The 19174-nt window shown below is 42.1% G+C and overlaps 1 long non-coding RNA gene across 1 annotated transcript; it reads left to right on the top strand.

Moving 5' to 3' along the window:
- The first annotated feature begins 330 nt into the window (after positions 1 to 330).
- LOC142490058 (uncharacterized) lies at positions 331 to 18708 on the top strand. The gene is made up of 3 exons (XR_012799984.1): positions 331 to 448; positions 17137 to 17275; positions 18441 to 18708. It is a non-coding gene; the product is annotated as an uncharacterized LOC142490058 (long non-coding RNA).
- The last annotated feature ends 466 nt before the right edge of the window (positions 18709 to 19174 follow it).

Genomic DNA, 19174 nt, shown 5'->3' with positions numbered 1-19174 from the left:
ATTCTCCTTTTTATATGATTGATGAGATGGGCTTGGTTGCATGGGAGTCAGAAGACCAGTTTATTGCGATAATGGGCTTGGCATAGCTGGCAGGCACCCATCGCGTCAATATGCTAAACTGATCACACCTATTGGGAAATATTGCTTTGCTTGCAGTCTTCAATTTCATGAATCTATTTACATTTATCCAACTGTGAAAAGTGATTCTGATTATTTACCATTAGCTGTTGTACAAAGAGAAGCCTTTAGGGTGATAACACAACTTTTTACAAGATCATTTGAGAATATATTTGATGGGTATTTTATTTAATAATAACTTATAATAATAAATGTATTTATCTTTGTCATATAGCGCTTTTCTCCCAATGGGACTCAAAGCGCTTCACAATTACAGTATAGTGCAGAGTATGCAGCACATAGGATTGGTACAGACACCGTCCCTGGCCAGGTGAGCTTACAATCTATCTTTTTGGGGCCTGGGGTACAGGGAGATAAAGTGACTTGCACAAGATCAGGAGCTGACACCAAGTTACCCTGGTTCCAACTCAATTATGTTATTTTCAGAGTCAGTGTCTTTACTCATTGAGTTGCTCCTTCAGGTGCATGTTAGGATTAATATTTCACATGTAACTGCACGTACTGAAGACATGATTGGTGATAAGCAGATATTTGTAAGCAGTATTTGTAATATTGGTACTGAAAAGATAGATGAGATATTTTCTTGATTTTTTACGATTGTCTGATGTACAAAAAGGAACCTTTAGTGTTATACCACAACTTTTCACAAGATCATTAGAGAATATATACTGTATGATGGCTATTTTATTTACAGATGCATGTTATGATTAATATATTACATGTAACTGCACGTACTGAAGACATGATTGGTGATAACCAGACATTTGTAAGCAGCATTTGTAATAATTGTGCTGAAAAGATCAAAGTAACCATGCGAAAAGGATTAATTACATGTACATACAGTACATGTGTACGCCTGTAACAGAAATCACTGATCATATCTGCTCAGGTTATGGGTTAACATTTTTTTTACACTCAGATGATGCTCAGTGAATTTAGAACACAATGCTATATTCTTTTAAGAGTGTTTGCCACCCAGTATCCTCAGTGTCTGGTGATGTCAGTTTAGTGTTGTAACATATCCCTAACAGGATGAATATAGCCTGTGTATTCTGACTCCTGCTCACTGTGGTAAGGGGTAGAGACAGGTAGCTTAACTCGTTCCCCTTTTTATGCACACTGTCCTTCCTTTCTTTTACAAGCTTTATTGAGACATAACAGCAATATACAAAAAAGGGGGAGGGACTGTACTAGGTAGCACTAATTCAGGGAAAGGTAAATGATATTAAACTTTACCAGGAGATGATGGGGGACATGACAGTTCCTGAAGGCAGATGGTTGAAAGAGGAGGGTGAAATGACCTGACATGAAGGAAAGGGGGCAGAGAGAGACGAACAGCCAGGGGTCCTGGATCATACCACTCAGTCAGTGGAAAAGCTATTAGGCAACAGGCTGAGAGTTACAAAGGAGTTACAATGTTGCAACATTACACAGAGCAGTGAGAAGAATCACAGGACAGGTTGAAATGCACAACAGGTTCCAGGACACTCCCCATCTGGTATCAGTAGATACCACTATATCAAACATAAATGTGGAACATTTGAAAGATATAAACAAAAATAAAGTCCAAATTTCACATAACACGTGGTACCGGCCGGTTCCAGTGGCTCCAAAATCCCATTGGCGAGGGATGCTATGTATGTGCACCAGTCCAGGATGGCTGTGTGCTCCTCAATGTCTCCTAGGAGTCCATAGATTAGGTGGGACCCATGAATGATAATAGGGACACCCAGGTGGTGGTATTCCAAGTCCTCAGAGTCCTGGTAAAAGTTCTGGCTCCGACAATTGCTGGAACTGCGACCATGAACGTTGTCAAGGCTCATGGGAGAGTCAAGCTTAATTTGCCTCCAGGATCGGGAAGTCTTGATTGTGGAACAATTTTAACCGTGTTTTCCGAGCACACTTGCGATTGATAAGGCGACCACCTGTTCTTGTTGGCTTGCCCTTGGTGATTGTAGGATTCAACTTCCAGAAGGAACTCCTTTAAGAAAGGTCACTTTTTCTACTGGCACAGCTGATCTTGTCTGCATGCATCCCCTTTTGGATGCAACAGGGGGCTAGCCTAGTCTCCAGGGTTCTTGTCTGTAGGAACATTGTGCCACTGATCTGTTTGTGTGGACTTTTTGACTCCTTCTACTTTGTTTAGAGGATGTGAATGCATGGAATAGAGATGGAGCCATCCAAATGTCTGTGTTGTCTTCAAAGATCTCTTTATTGATCACCTTCAGGAGAATATTCTCTTCCTTTGGTGAAGGTGGTATGTCATCTTTTATCATCAGGACTACTGAACATCCTTGGCCATTTTCACATTCCTCTGATATAAATATGTATTTGTGTCTTTCAGGGGTATCACCTCTTTGATGCCAAGCCTTTCTTCCACTTGGATATGGCCAGGACATGGTTGAAGAGGGATGTGTGTCCACATTCCATTATATTTGTTCTTCGGGCATTAACATAGTCTGATTTGTGTCCTTTACCAATGGATACATTGCCCACTATCACCCATCCTAGGTCAAGTCTTCGGGAAAATGGGGCGTTATGGGGTCCGCTACGCTGTTCTCGGATTTTGTGCACTCAGGATGTCCCTGCCGAGCAGTAACAAAATCTTTGTATCTTGTTCCAATGACGGGTGCAGTCAGCTATTACCCTAAGGTGTGGGTGTGTCAGGGTCGCCTAGACCTCCTGCCTAGCCATAGCTTCCTTGTCCACTGGGTGTGCTGCTGCCTTCTGTTGGCTCTGGGTTCCTCTGTCTGCCTGTCTTCTTGTTGCTCCTGTCTCTGTCCTTATAGCTTGCTTCCTGTCTGTTGTTTTTGCCTTTGCTTGATGTCAGACTCCTTATGCACATGCTTCTGATTCCTGATTTGTTTCTGTACCTGTACCTGTTGTGACATAGTCCAAAGATGTTAGGCAGCTTTCTGCCCCATTTTAGAGCAGAAAGTGCAGGAATAGTTACAAATGATCCGTTCCACAGCTTCCCATTACCTCAGGCAGCTGGATGGAAAATCCAGACCACAGATTACAATGGCTCTAGTTCTCCCTCACCTGCTCTTCTAATCACATGCACAGGTATTTAGAGCAGAGAGGTTTTGAATTTCACTCTCTCTCCTTGGAGCCTGGGGGCTGGGGGTGTCGCTACTCTCCTGCATCCAGTATCGAGGTTGACGGCCTCTCCACATATGACAGTACCAGAGGATTTGCCTGGACACCATGAACAGATAAGACAAAACAAATGATTACTGCTGTTGCTAAAAGACTGTGCTGTATCTTGTGTCCCTAAATGAGAGAGCATTGTTTTAAGCTGGGGAACCAGTTTAGTTGGCCAGCAGCTGTTAGAGAGACTGATTCTGATGTGTAGTTAGATCCCTGAAAGGGATAGGATTTGCTTATATGATTTTGGTTTTATTTCTTGAAATAACAGTGTGGGAAATATTGTAACACTGAAATGTGTGAACTGCTGAATGAAAGTATCTGAGTACCTCTAACCTACACATGTTAAAGCTGCAGTACCTTACTTGGATGAAAATAAAGCAGGCAGAAGCCTGAGTTAAGCAGCATAATACTTTGCATGATCCTGTTTGTTGTATAATTAACCCTAGAAGACTGTGTCGGGAAGAACCCAGACAGACGTCAGCACTACAAAAGAGGGGCGTTTGTCACACTGTATTATAGAAGTCTGTTCACAGTAAAAGCCCTTGCTGGTAATCTGGCTTGTCCCTGTTTGTTCCTGTTCTCAGTCCCTGCCCCCAGACCTGTCCTTGCTCCCCTGTCCTGTTCCAGTCTCCTCGTTGCCGACCTCTGCTTGTTACCTGACTTCGCTACCTACCGCCTGCCTCGGACCTCTGCTTGTTACCTGACTTCACTACCTGCCGCCTGCCTCGGACCCCTGCTTGTGACCCCTACTTCGCTTCCTGCTGTTCCGGCCACCGAGATCCTACCCGCCACAGGAGTCTCCCGTGACAGGGTGATTATGTGCCACGTCTGGTGTGGAAATCTCGCTTCTGTTCGCCGCCATATGATTGCACTCTATAAGCGGAGGGAGTGGTATTTTCATTCTATCATCCATGGAACATATTTTGTAGCCATTTGTTCTGCTCCCTGTTGTCTCCATCAGTCCTGCGTATGTTCTGAGTGTGTAGGGGAAGGCAGGTGTGTCGAATAAGTAAAAAAATTCTTACCTGACTAATCATCGGTTGCTTTGATCATCGATGATCGCGTACATCCTAGAAGCCCTCTCAGGTTGTCCCTTGGGGTATACTGCAACAAGGTATATTTTGGAGCAGGATCTCTGGTCACGTCCTTCTCTGCACTGCGAGTTGACATACGGTGATGGTGTCTTCTCTTCTCCTTCCTCCCCGCCATGCTTTGCCATGGAGGTAGGGTTGTTGAGCTGGTCAGGTGTAAAGATGTTACGTACTATTGCACACTGTACTTGTAATGGCTTCTTTAGTCTTTGAACAGATGACTTATGGAAGAGCAGCATCTGAAGCTCTAAGGGTTTGTAACAGGGACTTATCACTGTTTGAGAGAAACTGCCTCTAAATCCAGCAGTGTGCTGTTAATTGCACACAGGCAATCAACCAGACTCCACCTGGCTGATTAGGACTTAGAAAAAGCCTGATGTGAGAAACAGGAGAGAAATTCCTTAGCTCACATTTGGGCTGAGAAGGAGAACAGAGAAGCCTGCACACAGACACTGTCTTGAGCACAAAGGCTGTGCTGAGATCAAGACACCCAGACACCTATATTTCCTGGACACAGAGGACCCAGGAACCTGCCAGAGACTGATATGGAGGGCCACCTGCTTAAGGTACTTCCAAGACTTTTGGGTGATAGGCTGGTAATGGGAATATTCCTCCAGCCCTGCAGATAGGGTATGGGGAAGTAAGTTAGCCCTTACAAAGGGATAGTGGTTTGTTATTTTGTTGTTTTTGTGTGTTTTGCCTGGATAAAGTAACAGGCTCAATAAAGCCAATATATAATTGCACCCAAGTTGGTCTCCATTATATGTACCTCTGCACACATCTCTTACAGGGTTTAATTCTAAACCCCAAACACCTGTTACGTGGGTATTGTATTGTATGTCTTTATTTATATAGCGCCATTAATGTACATAGCGCTTCACAGTAGTAATACATGTGGTAATCAAATAAATAACAGATAATATAAATAACAGATCATGGGAAAAAGTGCTTTAGACATAAAAGTAACATTAAGGAAGAGGAGTCTTTGCCCCGAGGAGCTTACAGTCTAATTGGTAGGTAGGGAGAACATACAGAGACAGTAAGAGGGAGTTCTGGTAAGTGCGTCTGCAGGGGGCCAAGCTTTATGTATCATGTGTTCAGAATATCCACAGTGCTATTCATATGCTTCTTTAAGCAAGTGTGTCTTAAGGTGGGTCTTAAAGGTGGATAGAGAGGGTGCTAGTCGGGTACTGAGGGGAAGGGCATTCCAGAGGTGTGGGGCAGTCAGTGAAAAAGGTTTAAAGCGGGAGAGGGCTTTAGATACAAAGGGGGTAGAAAGAAGATATCCTTGAGAAGAACGCAAGAGTCTGGATGGTGCATAACGAGAAATTAGGGCTGAGATGTAAGGAGGGGCAGAAGAGTGTAAAATTTTAAAAGTGAAGAGAAGAATGGTGTAACGGATCTGGGGACTCGCTCTTCCCAGCGTATCCCCGTCACCTTGGGTCCTTTGCTGGCTAACCCTTCCATTCCCTTGCGTCCTTAATCTCTGCCTCATTCCCTCGTGGCACGCTCCAGCTCGCGGTCTGCGTGCACGCTCGCCCCCCTTACTGTGCGCACGCGCTCCCGGTCGCTGGTCCACTGTCGGGGGGACTCGCGCCCCTCGGCGTGCCTCCGTCATCCCAACCCTTTCCCTACCTGGTTCCTCCACTCCTCCTTCCTCTCTGACTCTCCAGTCGAGCACCTCCTCCGCGATGCTTCCCCCATGCTGCAGTGTGCGCGCGTGACAGTGTTACAGAGGGCGCGCGCACCCGCTATAGTTACCAACCCTCCCCAGGCACTGGCTCCGCCCCCCGTAGGTTGCAGGCTATTACCCTAGATTACCTCCGTGTCTCCTCCCTTGCACTCACTGACCTATCTCTGCAATTACCCACTCTAACCTCTGCTCCTCCCCTCAACCCTATTGGTCCTTCTTCCCATATAACTCCACTTCTTCCTACCAGTCCTTGCTCTGCATAGCTTTCCTGTAGCTCCTGTGTGTGCAGTGTCTATGCCTAGCTCCCTTGTCTTTTTCAGCTCTGGTTCCTGTCCCTGCCCCTGTTTGGATTCCCTTGGTTTGAACTTGAACTCTGCCTTGGACTTTGACTACGCTGCCTTCTCCTGCCCTTGAACCCTGGCTTTCGGACATCACTACGCTGCTCTCTCCAACCCCTGGACTCTGGCTCTTGGACATTACCTTCCTTCTTCTGGCGCCCCGGACTCAGCAAGTATAATGTTAACCCTTACTCACCAGACCCGGCAACGCAACTACCCCACTCAGGGAACGCCCTCACTGCTGTGGGTGCGTGTTATACCTTTACCTACCTCTGTACTGGGGACTGGCCAGGTCTGCGGGCATACAGGCGTTACAAATGAAGTGTGAGATGCGGGATTGGATCGGAAGCCAGGAGAGGGATTTCATGAGGGGAGATGCTGAGACAGATCTAGGAAAGAGTAGAATGATTCTGGCAGCAGTGTTTAGGATAGATTATTGGGGAGACAGGTGAGAGGCAGGAAGGCCGGACAGCAGGAGGTTACAGTAATCAAGACGGGAGAGAATGAGGGCCTGAGTCAGAGTTTTAGCAGTCTAGCAACAGAGGAAAGGGCGTATTTTTGTTATATTGTGGAGGAAAAAGCGACAGGTTTTAGATATATTTTGAATGTGAGGGGCGAATGTGAGAGAGGAGTCGAGTGTGACCCCTAGGCAGCGTGCTTGGGCTACTTGTTGAATGATCGTAGTTCCAACAATAATGTGGAAGGAGGTAGTAGGGCCAGGTTTGGGAGAAAGTATGAGGATCACTGTTTTAGCCATGTTGAGTTTAAGGCGGCGGAGGGTCATCCAGGATGATATAGCAGAGAGACATTCAGAAACTTTTATTTGTACAGCAGGTGTAAGGTCGGGTGTTGAAAAGTACATTTGTGAGTTGTCAGCATAGAGGTGATATTTAAACACAAAAGATATTATTAGGTCACCTTGAGAGAGTGTGTACAAAGAAAAGAGAAGAGGTCCCAGCACAGAGCCCTGGGGTACCCCCACAGAGAGATCAATAGAGGAGGAGGAGGAGGTATTAGCAGAAGAGACACTGAAAGTACGATGGGAGAGGTAGGATGAGATCCAGGATAGAGCTTTGTTCCGAATACCAAGAGTATGGAGAATGTGAAGGAGAAGAGGGTGGTCCATGGTGTCAAATGCTGCAGAGATGTTGAGTAATATAGCAAGGGATGAGAAATGAATCTCTGTATAGTGCTTCTAATTCCCAGAATAGTGCAATGAAGGCAATATAGCCCAGGAGTCAAGGGTTGAGTCAAATCAATGAAAAAATGTATATATGTGACAGGGTATATAGCTCACCAAATAAAGCCTGATATGGACAGAAAGCATATAACCACCCTCAAAATGAAATCACAAAACAGCCCCTATATAAAGGACTCCCAGTGCATTCACTATAGAGAGGGATGGTGTCCTGAACCAAAGGCTGGGGCCATGCAAATACCCTATAGTCACAGTCACAATGTAAGAAATACAGATAAATGACTCACATGATAGACCCCTTATGCTCCATATACGTGTGCATCCGTCCGTTGTGTAGATCAAATATGCGTGGCGAGAAGGTAGAGCACTGCTGAAAAAAGTAGGGCTGGAGGCTGAGTAGTGAAAATTAAAAATGCTTTAATAGAGATGCATGGTAGCAAAAGCTACACAAAAAGGGTTCTCTAATGCATTTCGCGCTAAATAGCGCTTTATCAAAGAGTAACCTATGTCCCTGCTAATCCACCTTATATGCCAGTCAATGCGGAAGTAATTTCGCGCCAAAAATCAGTCAGAAAGAATCTGACTGAAACTGAGTCCCTGTAAGAACTACGGTGGCCTCATAGGGTAGAAATACCTCAGTTTTGAAAATGCAAAGGCGGAAGTACAATACAAATACACAACTCAATAGTAAATCAATATAAAAAGCAAAAACGAAGCAAGATAACAAAAGATTAGAATATAATAATCAAAGCAATAGATGAAGAAGAAAACAATATACTATACAAAAAAAGAAATCAAGAATAAAAACATAATCTAACTATATTAAACTCTTAATTGATAGATGGGGACATATATAGTTATACCCAACCATGAACCCATAACTCATTCCATTATTTTTTATATCTTATAGCAATATCTTAATAATATATAATGATGCAAACAAATCTTAAACTAGATAGAAAAAGAAATAAACAATCTTATACTAGAACTAAAAATGATAATAACCATAATATTTAAAGAAATACATATGTATATATATGAAATAGTGCAAAGAATAAGAATACTGTATATATGTAAGATTTACTAAAAAATAATAAACCATATAATAAGTATAAAAAATATATCAAAGCTCAAGGGACTCAAATCAACTTTTGATGGATCTACAGGAGGTCCAATGGAAAACCTCCTATAGTTGGGCCACTATGGACGTCATGTCGCTCTATAGTATCATACAACACAATCAAGGGATTTCTGCTATTCAACATTATCTTCATCTATCCAAATTACTGTACCGGTTTCATTTTGCACATTTTTGATTGATAGTATAACATTTTTATTAACACACAATTATTTCACTTTTGACTCACAATTTTATTTACAACTAAAGGGCACTGCTATGGGGACTTCATTTGCACCATCTTATGCTAATTTGTTTATGGGCTTCTGGGAATCTATTTTTATTTTTAGTGATCATAACCCTTTTAGAGAGCACATTATTTTCTACAGGCGTTATATTGATGACCTGTTTTTCATTTGGGATGGTGATTTTCTTTCTTTTGAAACTTTCTTTAACACTCTTAATATTAATCAGTATAATCTCACATTTACTTATGATTTTGATATTCAACACATTGCTTATTTGGACATAATGTTGTATATAGATGTCAACAAAATCATTCAAACGGATGTCCATAGGAAACCTAATTCGCGTAATGCGTTCTTGATGGCTAGCAGTAATCATTCCAGGCCCCTCAAAAAGGGGATTTTGAAGGGGCAATTTTTAAGACTTAGAAGACTCTGCTCCACAGAGGAATCCTTTGATATTCAGGCTGAGGATTTGGTCCATAGATTTCTAAAAAGAGGCTATAATAAGGTTCATATTGTGGAATCTCTTGATGCAGTTAAAACTCTTGAACGTGCTGATCTCTTTATTGGTAAAAAGAATTACAAATATAAAGGGAATAGAACCATCATGCCCAAAAAAATGGAGAATAGGGCACCCTTTTTCATTACACAACAGTGTAAGCAGGCAGATTCTATTAGAGGTATCATTCACAAACACTGGCACACCCTTAAATTGGATACAGATTTACATAATGTGGTTAAAGATGGACCAAAATTTGTTTTTAAAAAAGCCAAATCACTGGCAGGTTTTCTGTCACCAAGTCTGTTTCGTTCAAACCATCCACAACATATTTCTAATATACCAAAAGGCTTCTATAAATGTGCTCATTGTGTTGTCTGCCAATATGCCATTCCATTGAAAAGTATCCAAACATCTAAACCTAAAAGGAATATAAAAGTGTCCACATTTATCAATTGTAATTCGAATTTCATTGTGTACATATTGAATTGTGGTTGTGGCAGGCACTACATTGGACGCACCATTAGACCCTTGAAAGCTAGGATAATGGAGCAAGTTAGAGCCATAAAAAATCGTACTATTACACATCCAGTGTCACGTCATTTTGCCCATTGTTCTCAGGGGGGTATCCAGAACTTCTCCTTTTCGGCTATTGAGCATGTTCCTCCACCCATTCGGGGTGGTGACAGACTGAACATGCTCAATAGACGAGAGATGTTCTGGATCTTCAGCATGGATTCCCTATACCCGAACGGGATTAATCAAGATTGGGAATTAATCCACTTTTTATAAAATTATTTCATTTCTAAGATCAGTCTTAATTTAAGATATAATGTCCTAACATTTATATTTATATTCATGCTAAATGTGAATTAATATGTGATTTTTCTATTCTTCCACCCTTTAGGGGTTATTTAGTTTGCTATATTATTAGTATTAAAGTATTATATTTTACACATTCTTATTATATATCATTTTTGAATCTATTCTATACATTCACATATTTTGATTCTAGATGTGTTTAGAAAATTCACCAGCTTTGATATATTTTTTATACTTATTATATGGTTTATTATTTTTTAGTAAATCTTACATATATACAGTATTCTTATTCTTTGCACTATTTCATATATATACATATGTATTTCTTTAAATATTATGGTTATTATTATTTTTAGTTCTAGTATAAGATTGTTTATTTCTTTTCCTATCTAGTTTAAGATTTGTTTGCATCATTATATATTATTAAGATATTGCTATAAGATATAAAAATAATGGAATGAGTTATGGGTTCATGGTTGGGTATAACTATATATGTCCCCATCTATCAATTAAGAGTTTAATATAGTTAGATTATGTTTTTATTCTTGATTTCTTTTTTTGTATAGTATATTGTTTTCTTCTTCATCTATTGCTTTGATTATTATATTCTAATCTTTTGTTATCTTGCTTCGTTTTTGCTTTTTATATTGATTTACTATTGAGTTGTGTATTTGTATTGTACTTCCGCCTTTGCCTTTTCAAAACTGAGGTATTTCTACCCTATGAGGTCACCGTAGTTCTTACAGGGACTCAGTTTCAGTCAGATTCTTTCTGACTGATTTTTGGCGCGAAATTACTTCCGCATTGACTGGCATATAAAGTGGATTAGCAGGGACATAGGTTACTCTTTGATAAAGCGCTATTTAGCGCGAAATGCACCAGAGGACCCTTTTTATGTAGCTTTTGCTACCATGCATCTCTATTAAAGCATTTTTAATTTTCACTACTCAGCCTCCAGCCCTACTTTTTTCAGCAGTGCTCTACCTTCTCTCCATGCATGTTGAGTAATATGAGCAGAGTGTAATGACCTCTGTCTTTGGCAGCATGGAGGTTGTCAGTTATTTTATTGAGGGCTGTTTCCGTGAAGTGAGCAGTGCGGAAGCCAGATTGTAGAGGGTCTAGGAGAGAATAGGTGTTGAGAAAATGGAGCAAGCGAGAGAATACAAGACATTCAAAGACTTTAGAGGCAAAAGGCAGGAGGGAGACAGGTCGATAGGTAGAAAGGCAGGTAGGGTCAAGCATGCTGTTTTTGAGTAATGGTATAACTGTTGCATGTTTGAAGGAGGATGGAAAGGTTCCAGAGAAGAGGAGGAGTTAAAAATGTGTGTGAGCGTAGGGATTATAGTAGGAGCAAGAGGTTTTAGGAGATGGGAAGGAATAGGGTCAAGAAAGCAAGTGGTAGAGGGAGAAGAGGCACAGAGGCGACACATCCTCCGCTGAGACAGTGGAAAAAGAGTCAAGGAAGGTAAGAGGAGAGTTAGGAAGAGGTGTAGGATGGGAGGAAGAAACAGAGGGGATGTTCTGACGTATGGATTCCACCTTTTCCTTAAAATAGTCAGCAAAGTCCTGAGCGGAGATGGAGGAAGGAGAGGCAGCTGAAGTGGTTTGAGTAGAGTATCAAAGACAGAGAACAGTCGGCATGGGTTAGACTTGTGCATGTTGATTAGTGAAGAAAAGTAGGCTTGTTTAGCTTTTGAGAGGGCAGAGTTGAAACAGGATAGCATAAATTTGTAGTGAAGGAAGTCTGCGAGAGTGTGAGATTTCCTCCAGAGGCGTTCAGAGGAACGAGTGGAGGAACGCAGCATGCGCGTGTGGGAATTTAGCCAGGGTCTAGGGTTAGAAGGGCGAGGGCGGCAGAGAGAAAGCGGGGCATGTAGATCAAGAGAGGAGGACAAGACAGGGTTGTAGTTCCTGACCAGGTTGTCATGGTCTGTAGCAGAGCTGAGAGAGGAGAGGGAGGAGCGTAAAGTGGACTCAAAGTCAGGTAAGTGAATAGAATGCAGGTTTCTGCAGAATCCGGGGGTAGATGGAGGTGGAGAAGGGGAGAAGCGAGATAGAGAGAATGAGATGAGGTGATGGTCAGAGAGAGGAAAAGGGGAAATTGAGAAATCGTAGAGAGAGAAGTTTTTAGTGAAAACCAGGTCTAAGTAGTGGCCATCCTTGTGGGTGCCGGCTGCAGTCCACTGTTGAAGGCCAAAAGAAGAGGTTAGAGAAAGAAAGCGGGAAGCCCAAGGGAGAGAGGGGTCATCAATGTGGCAATTGAAGTCCCCAAGGAGAAGAACAGGGGTGTCTGAGGAGAGAAAGAAAGAGAGCCAGGATTCAAATTGAGAGAGAAAGGCAGAAGGGGAATGAGTAGGGGTAGGTGGGCGATAGATGACCGCCACATGGACAGGGAGAGGAGAGAAGATCTGGACAGTGTGAGCCTCAAAGGAGGGAGAAGCAAGAGATGGAGGAATAGGAAGGGTTCAGTAACGGCAGAGAGAGGAGAGCAGGAGCCCCACGCCTCCACCCCTGCCATCAGTGCGCAGAATGTGGGAGAAAGAAAGGCCACCATAAGAGAGGGCAGCTTCCAAAGCAGAGTCAGACTGAGTGAGCCAGGTCTCAGTTATAGCAAATAGGAGCAGAGAGTGAGAAATAAAAAAGTCATGTACAGAGAGGAACTTGTTAGAAAGGGAGCGAGCATTCCAAAGGGCACAGGAGAAAGGGAGAGAGGAGGGAGGGTGGGAGGGGATGGGTATGAGGTTGGAGGGGTTGACACCAGAAGGAGTAGAGGTTGCAATTGGCAGGCGAGGACGAGCGCATGTAGGAATAAGGCAGGGACCAGGATTGGGAGAGATATCCCCAGAAGCAAGGAGGAGAAGCATGGATAGAAATAGGATGTGTGAGGATGATTTGTAGGGGTGTTTTTTAGTGCAGGGGATGTAGCTGTGTGGTATCAGAGGACACAAGTAAGAAAGGAGTTCATGTGAACAGAGAAGTAGTGAAGGAAGGAGAGATGGAGATATATGAATAGAGTTAGAGACATAATGAGGCTGGTAAAAAGAAGTGCATAATTTGAGAAGAAGTGAAGTCACAGCAAATATAAATGGTAAAGTCAGCATCACAGCAGTAATGATGCAGTCTGGTATAGATGATATCCTCCTTTCCAGCGTAGTTCAAATGCAGGAATCAGGGCCAGATGGGGGTGTCCACATCCTCATTTCTTATGAACTTCCTTTTAAACTTCAGTTGTTCAGTAGTCCTGACACTTTTAATGGGCTAGTTGGACATGGGCTGCAGGCAGACTAGCTGTTCTGACTGGGTTTATATGGGCCTAAAAGGTCACCTGACAGTTTGGTTCTGTCTGCTTAATTAGCACATCTCAGGCACATTCAGATGGTTTTCTACACAGGGTGTTCCCTGCCTAGGTGTCAAAACTTAATTCAATTAAGAGTTGAAGCAGACAGGATTCAGATATGGGATATTACCTAAGATTGTTTCAGTTGCATATACTAACATACACACAGCAAGAGTTGAAGCAGTTGTGGCATCTTGTGTTTAGGGCATTCCCTGTTTGGTTCCTCTGTCTCCCTGCTTGTAGCAATAGAATGATTGGGATGTGTAGATGTTGTAGGAGACCCATCTGTCCTGTGAATCATGGTAGGTATTCTGGTGTTAACGTATCTTGTCACCATTCCTTCATTCTTAAGGTTGCTTGTACTGGGTGCAGTTGGTGTACCCATTTCAAAGCAGGGATCATTTTTTGGTGTCGCTGCTTCATGAATAAAGTTCAAGAACAATGAAAAGGGAGGTAAGGCGACTTGCTTCTACCTTTTGTATTTTGAACCTTGAGAAGACCATCTTTCTTGAAGGTTGTAAGGTACTTTCTCCAAGATGCGTTTCACTCCACGAGTGGAGTCTAAGACATTGAGACCCGGTAGGGATTGATCGGATCTTGAAGACTCCAATTCCAGCATCAGATCTCCAAGCTCTCGCAAGTTTGTATAGTCTTTGACAAAGATTCTGGGGAAGTTGTCGATTCTCTTGAAAAGTGTGTCTTCAATTTCCTCTGGGCTACCATAGCATGCCTCTAGTCTTTGCCGTACTAAGTCAAGACCTACATGAGGGCGGTTTATGTTTGCTGCTCTGAGACTATTCACATGCTCTGTGGATTCTTTCCTCGACCATCTGGTTAGCAGGTTGAGTTCTTCCCTTGCAGTGAATCCCAGACTCTTGATCACATCCTTGAATGCGAACTTCCACACTCTGTAGTTCTCCGGATGGTCATCGAAGCTGGTAAGTCCTATTTTGACAAGATCACACCAGATCATGTCGTTTCCCATGTCTGTTAAGCCTGTATCATGCGCTTCCTGATGTTCTGGTCTGCAGTACCCATGCACATCCACCCGGACAGCTGCTGCTATTCCTAGCTCTCTCAAAGAACCTTCAAGACTTTGAAACCTGTCACGTCTGCACATATGTTCTATCTCTCAGCCTGCCTTTATAAACTTCCCCTTCCTGTATCTCAGTGCCTGTTGATACTGGTTTCTCCAGCACTGCTGCTGCTTCAGCTCCTGTCGCTGTTTGCCGTTGCATTCCCCTTATGAAGTCGCCATTAACCATGTGAGAAACGCATAGGGTTTCTGTCTTAGGACTGTGGGCAAAGGAGTCTCTATCACTGATAATTAGCCAGTAGTAGTTGAACCAGGAGAGGTGTTACACTTTTGCTGGAAGAACGCTATTCGAATGCACAATGTGGTGCACATCTGAAACCGGAAGCAGATGCACATTAAAAATCTATGAATCCATGAGGTTTACAGCTATCTACAGATGAAGTATTCAGCAAAGACCCCTTGCCACAGATTATTTATGCAATTGTCCTAGCGACTTTTGTGAGTGAGCTGATTTTATCTTGTTTTGATTAAACCTAATTTTTACTGAATTACGCTATGGAGCCTGCGCTTTCCTCTTTTGTTTTATAGATTTTTGAGGAATGTGGTTGTTCCTGTGGAAAGTTGCGTGTAGGCTCAGCGTTTTTATCCATATTTTTTTTTTTTTTTTTTTTATATTTACTTGTGGCATATTTGTTTTCCTTGTGTTTCTGTCTTCCAATCCTGCCCACCCTGTGTTTTTCCTCCCTGTGTTCGCTATTTATTGTTATTTGTAGTATGTGGTTTAATTGCAGTTTGTTTTGTTTGTATTCTCTTGGGTCACACTATAGCACAGCCGTTGGTGGTCTTGTCCATCTGGACCTGCCTTTCCTACCCCATCCTATCCCCCCCTTTCCTTCCCCCTCCCCCTTACCCCCATTTTTCCCCCTTTTTTTTCTCCCTCTTCCCTCCCTTCCCCTCCCTTTCCCTCCCTTTCCCAATCTCCCTTCCCTTTACTGTTTCCCTTTCCTTCCCTACCACTTCTTTCCCTTCTCTTCTCCCATTAGGGGTATCCCATTGAGGGTTAAAATCAGAATGACATACTATTGGCGCTGTATTTCTATTTTGTTTATTTATATATATGTGTGTTTATTTTTGTGATTTCATCTGTTTCTTAAAGTGACGGTGTTTAAAATGTTTAGTGTCACTAATGGAAAAATAAACCGCTGAAGGTTGAGGGCTGAGTGCCCCATGTGTGTATACACGTTTTTGCCCCCCCTTTTATACAAATTAAACCCTAGAAGACTGTGTCGGGAAGAGCCTGGGAAAACGGCAGTGTTACATAAAGGGAGTCGTTGGTCACTGTGTGTGTGTGTGTGTGTGTGTGTGTGTGTGTGTGTGTGTGTGTGTGTGTGTGTGTGTGTGTGTGTGTGTGTGTGTGTGTGTGTGTGTGTAACTGTGTTTCCCCCACCCTATGGGAGATTCTGCCATCACTGGTAGTGTGGTGCTTGATACCTGCTGGTAACAGGAGGGCTGAGCTGTCTGCCGATGGTAGTGGGGACACACGGTCAGGTTTCTGGAGTATATTATCCACGTGGTTCTCTAGCAGTGCAGCGCAGAGCCTCCATCTGCCTTAGGCTCCAGATAGGTCAAGATGATATATTATGTAGAACTGATCACCTCTCCCCCTAGTAAGATCACACACCAGGCAAGAGGTATAACAACAGGGACGGTTTATTGTCTCTCTCTGTACAACACAGTAACATGGCATATGGCAGGAGGAGGGCACCAGGTCTGTCCAAAGATTGGAAATGCTCAGGCCTGATGTCACCGCCTCCCCTGTCACTCAAGAGCACCGCAGGGAGTGGGGAAACCCAACTTACTAATGGCAGGCCTGTTCTTACCAGGGCTTACTGCCAGGAGTAGGGCAGACTAGTAGCCATAGATGGTTTGGCTACCTTTGGGGGAAATTGAGTGATACCCTATACCCCAGGTCCTGCTAGAGGCTCTTTCAGCCACTTCTAGCGGCTCCTTTCAGGATGCCGGCCCTTCCCACAATTTAAACATCCTCCTCTGCTTGTTGGCACATGATGATGTGGGATGCCGGGCCAGAGGCCTCTTACTCTCTTTTGGTAGTAGAGTACGCCAGCCACTGAATGCACCTCCTGCCTTCAACTCATCACGCCTCCTGCTGCACCTCATCACACCTCCTGCCTGCACCTCAGAGGAAATCCATGAGGGCCGACACTAATTATTGCTGCAAGAAAGTGCAAAGTGGGATAACTTTGCATGGGATAATTCTGTGGGGGGTGGAAATGGGGAAGGGAAATCATTTTGTGTGGAATGACCGCAGCCATATCATTGACAAACATGTCATCATAGTATCTGGTGGTGCACGCTTGTGCGGTGGGGGTCACATGAACTACACTAGCATCACACCGGTGAGCAATTATTATATCATTTGAAATTGAAAGATGTTATTCTTAATTTCAGGTGTTAAGGATGAGCAACAAGAAGGAATCCAAACAACACATCTTTTTTGGAGATAAAAACAAAGAGAATTTAGATAATCTTCCTGATGATTCTTGTCCAATGGAAAAAAAAGGAAATTCATAAAAGAAGAAATTTTCAAGTCAGTTGGCACAAAGAATTTACATGGTTAAAATATTACAATGATTTTGATCTGGCATCGTGTAGAATTTGTTCAGAGTTTTATCGTTCGACTGACAGTGTTCAGTCTAAACAAATTAGACAAAATGTCATTGCACCATTTAACATGGAAACTTTAAAATTTCATGGAAAGTCTGCTCAACATAGCATGTGTGCCCAAGGTTTGAGTGCCCAATCAAATTCGGAAAAAACACAGATGGCGCTAAGTATAAAAAAGATGGAAAGGGAAATGTTTCAACAAATGTGTATTTTCAATACAGCTTATTATATTACTAAAAACAATAAATTATTCAGCGACATGAAAGAACTGTTAACTTATGCACGCAAACTGGGCGTTCACGTTCTCGAGTAATATGGCAACGATAAGTGGTGCGTAGAATGTATAACATTTATTGCTGAAACAGTAAGAAATAACATTGTCGCTGAAGTTAAAAATAGTCAGTTCTTCAGTATACTACTTGATGGTTCTACTGACAAATCTACAACCGGGCAACTTATAATGTATATGAAATATTGTAAGGGAGGCCACGTAAAGGATACTTTTCAAAGCATAGTTTAATTAAAGAATGCTACTGGAGAAGGATATTTTGATGCAGTTCAAGAAGAATTAGTTAAAAGTGGCCTTCACTTCAGAGACACTGAGCAGTTGGTAGGATTTGGGACAGATGGAGCTGCAAGCATGTTAGGCAGTGTTAATGGACTTGCAGCAAAAATGAGGTGAAATATTTGATTTCTGTGCACTATGTAGCTCATAAGTTACAATTTTGTGTGCTGAAACCTGTGAAAGATGCTCCTTACATTTCGAAAGTAGATGATATTCTTATTGGGCTTTTCGATTTTATGGACGATCTCCAAAAAGGCAACATGAACTTCAAAATGTTAAAAATGCAACATTTTAATCAAGTTCGATGGGTCGCCAGTAAAATTGGAGCTCTAAAATCAGTTCTTGCTGATTGGAGGTCATGTCTTGTCCATATGGAATCTATTGTTGAATCACGAAAAACAGTTCAATTTAACCAGTGCATGGGATTTCTGAAGATGCTCAAAAAAAATTAAAATTCTTACTAATAGTACATTTGTTACTGGATTTCCTACAGATTTTTAAAACATTGTCCCTAATTTTTCAGCGAGAAAAACTTCTACTGAGCCATGTAAAATGTCATGTGGAAAATTCATTATATTCTTTGGAGAAATTGGAACATACAGTCGGAGAGGTATAGAAATGATTTCTTGATAACACGTCTATGTCTGGAAAATTTCAAGAAATTGAATTATCTGGACTACCACAGGGAGAATTGGAGTATCAACAGGACATAATTAAATTAATTAAATCAGGTACAGTATAAAATGTTTAAATTACAGATTTTTTTACAATAATCATTGCGAAGTATCTGCTGCCTGTTCCATATTCGATACAGTTTCTGGTAGTGATTTAAGAAATGATGGTGATTCTGAGATTAAGGTGGTCACTCGCCATTTTCATCATTTGATATCTAAAGATTCAATTGAGAATGTTACAGAAGCTATTCTTAATGAATGCTATGAAGCTCAAGTATTATGTAAGCATTTGAAGCTAGAGGATATCCTAAAATCAACAGAATCACACAGAGAAAGATTTCAGTTTTTCGTTAAGTTGATATCTATAATAGCCGTCCTTTCAACTTCAACAGCATCATGCAAAATGAGCTTTAGCATTATGAATTTAAATAAATCCAAGAACAGATTCACGGCACAGAGTTCTAGTTTAGATAATCCCATGACAAAATCAATTAATGGACTTACAATTGATTTGTTCCAAGCAGAATGTGCTATTGATAACTGGTATTTTTCAAGTAAAATGCATCATGTAAAGAAAGGGCCA

Source organism: Ascaphus truei, chromosome 3 (assembly GCF_040206685.1).
Source record: "Ascaphus truei isolate aAscTru1 chromosome 3, aAscTru1.hap1, whole genome shotgun sequence".
Taxonomy (NCBI): domain Eukaryota; kingdom Metazoa; phylum Chordata; class Amphibia; order Anura; family Ascaphidae; genus Ascaphus; species Ascaphus truei.
Note: the sequence above shows the minus strand (reverse complement) of the source record. Positions and strands in the feature narration are given on the sequence as shown.